Raw genomic sequence first — 3,582 nt, 5'->3', positions numbered from 1 at the left:
TTGCCACAAACTCATCGCCCTCGGGCCACACACCGCTCATACCCTTCATTGGGTGACCTCCGAGTCTCCCATTAAGGGTCTCGAGACCTTAGGCGTCATCACGGCTCCAAGTTTCATAATGAGGGTCTATTCACCTCTCGTCTCCCGACCTTAGGCGTCCCACCAGACCCCAAGCATCATAATGAGAGTTTTGATTAGCCCCTCATCCATCAATCACTTGAACGGTCTTTTGGCCCTTCACAACTAGGATTTTCAACCCAATGGCTCTCACGCGCACATCAACACATGCCCAACTCCTTAATCCCAAATCTGGATTCCCCCAGATTCCAGTTCGACCTACTTGGGATTTCCATCTCATACATACACCCACTAGGGTTCACTTGCCATATGCCTATCATTCCCAAGGATAGACCTCGTCTAATCAAGAAGCCAACTAGGGTCCACTCATACCCTAGGCACATCCCATCTGGGATCATCATAACGATACGATCACATCGCATCATACATCTAGCATCCCGACTCCCCTCAGAGTCCTTCCGGATTTTGCTTACGTCATGCCTTCACTAGCCATGACATATTGATGCATTACACGCATACTCCCCACAGAGCCTTACTACAAGCAACCTTATTCCCAGTAGTTCGTCACATTGCTTGATATCGAATCTTTTCCTTGAGCCTCGAGCTAACACCCACTTTAGCTCATTTCATCTCAAGCGCACACGCCTTACTGCATTGCTTCCAAGGGACAACTCTATTCCCTCGAACATGCTCGATGAATCCTTAACATAGGGACGCTCCACTAATCCCTTCCTGGACTAGTCATATTTCGGCTTCACGTCCCCACACGAGCCTCAACACTTTAATCTCAATGAGTTCCCATTCTTAAAACACTTCATATTCCCGAAATGCCACATTCGAGTTTTCTTGATACCAACACCCACACTTGGGTTTTCGGTTCCTCATTACTCAACCCGTATACCTCTCACAAGTATATCTTCTCAATCCAGGGTATTTTCTCATCCCAAGAACAGGAATATCCAAACGTACCATTGCAGGCCTCAATGACTTAACTCAATCCCTTAGGGTCCTCAGTCCACATGTCCAACTTTCAAGGTTATCGGACCAACCTTACACTGAAATCTCAAAATTTCAAATCAATTGTTCTCGACCCCAACTCAGCAGTTACGACATTTCGACTTGCATTCACATCATGCCAGACATCCTCTATTCCAAAACTCTAGCGATTTCTCACATTTATCACTTAACCGACCACACATAACACTTAAGCACTCTAGCCTTCCTCACTTATATAGCTAGCCATGCTCTGATACCAACTGTAACGACCCGCTCCCACTTACGGGCGCCACCGATAAATAATCGACCGGATTACTCACCCGACAACCTCAACTGAAGGGTTGGACTATGTTTCAACAGGAAACACCCTAGGTGGGAACTAGGCTTCGTCCTTCCCTTCGCTCCACTCAGGAATCGGTCCCAACTCAAATAAGAAAAATCCAGCGGACCAAGACCCGAAACCCGAGTGAGCTTCACCTCTCTTCAGCTCACCCCATAGCAAGCCAGAGGTGACCCAGGCACAAGGCTAGCATACAAACACTTCGCTGAGTATTGGGGATTTATGGGAACATACCTTGCTAATCTTGACTCGGTCCAATCTTGGCTTTACCGACTATGCCACATTCAACAAGCAATCTCACAATCATCTATCACACTATGATGATTACACAATTAAATACATTTAAGCTCAAACACAGACATTTACTCACAAGGGCATACATACACCACGCCCCCTGGCTACATACAAGCAATATTAAAAATACATAACTCGGGCAACTCAGCTAGTTGCCACAACGGCCTCCCGGCGCCATCCCTGCTTGCATCCGGACTTGCATCATCTACACATGAGGTAAAACCTCATGAGTTATAAAGACTCAGTAAGGGTGCAATGCATGTAAATATGAATATAACGACTTTTATGTATGCCAATGCATGCAAATGAGGCTAGGCTCACACATCCTCATAACCCACTAAGGTTTGAGGCATCAACCTATCAGCCCCCACCACTAGTCCTCCTCATGGCCACAGGTCCACTAGAGCTTGCATCACACAAGATATAACCACTACATGCCAATGCAACATAAAAACATTATCAAACGTATTTACCGACTTGCAAAGCCACCTCCACATGGGGCTATCCCTTACCTGGCTCGCAGCCTTATCTTTGCCTCGGAACGAAATTCCAGCCTGAATCTCAAGTTCCTCTAAGATCACGGCCTTGCCGATCGAACCTAGAGGCAAACACACGAAACCCCAACTCTATTAACATCCGGCATTAAACCAATGCTCTCAACTTCGCCACACACACACTACTAGAACCATCCATCAACAATTTAACAAACAACCCCGACATAGGGTTTAATCCAACAAATAATTATTTTACATTAACTCGTTTAATGCAAATAATCTGGGGAAGAAATATTAATTTACCTCGATTTATCTGGAAGAGAAAATCGATTAATCATCCACATTGGCATTGCCTCCCGAGCTGCCATTTGCGCCCAAAATCTCATTTTCGAGCTTCCGACACTCTCCACAAGCCCCCAATTTAATTTCCAGAACCTTTCCCACTTTTTCTAGAATTTTTCGGGGTTTTCTCCTATTTTTCCTCAAATTTTCAGATTTTCCATATTTCTTTTTCTTTTCTTTTTTTTTCTTTTTCCTCATTTCTTCTCTTCTTCCCGCGCCTCCCCCTGCACGCGCACTGTTCATCTTCTTTTAGCTTCTGCTTGCGCACAGCGCACCTGCGCGCTGCCCACCGGCCGCCACCACCCGAGCCGCTGCTGCTGCCGGCGTCACACTCTCCGGTTGCCTCTAGCACCGCCCCGAACAGCTGCGACCATCGCCTCCATCGCGAGCTGCCACAGCCAGCCCTTACTCGCCACTAGCTTCCGCCCCTGCAACCGCTGCACCCAGCCACTGCCGACTTGGACCTCCACCGTGCGCCACCAGCTGCTGCAGCCACCATCGAGCGCTCACTACTACTGGTTCACCCAGCACCATTGCTCGGCCACTGGTACTGCTCGGCCATGGGCCATGGCCCCTGCCTCGGCTCGCTGGTTGCTGGTCCAGCGTCTTCGGCTGGCTACTGATTGACCTTCTCTTTATCTCTCCCAATCACTCTCTCTGCTTCTCGCAATCTCTCACTCATTCGCTCGCTCTCCCTCTACGATCTGTCGGCCATCCTCCCAAGCTTTCTCCTCTGAAATGCATCGGCCATGGCAGCCTTCGCTGCTGGCCGAGCTTCTTCGCCGCTAGCCATGGCCGATGGCCATCATGCTCTCCCTCGTGCTTTGCTTCACTCAACAAGGAGTTCTCTCTCAGCCCCTCACGATCTCTCAAACTTTGGCTCCCTCGCAATCACTTTCTCCCTCTCTGATTTTAAATTTCAAAATTTGAAACCTTCACAGCACACACGCACGATATATATATATAAATATATATATTACATATTAACCCCCATATATTTCATTAATTACACTTAAGCAATTAATAATTGCTCTTGAA

This window comes from Diospyros lotus, chromosome 1, assembly GCF_014633365.1.
Source record: "Diospyros lotus cultivar Yz01 chromosome 1, ASM1463336v1, whole genome shotgun sequence".
In the NCBI taxonomy this organism is placed as follows: domain Eukaryota; kingdom Viridiplantae; phylum Streptophyta; class Magnoliopsida; order Ericales; family Ebenaceae; genus Diospyros; species Diospyros lotus.
This window is presented reverse-complemented; position numbering follows the sequence as displayed.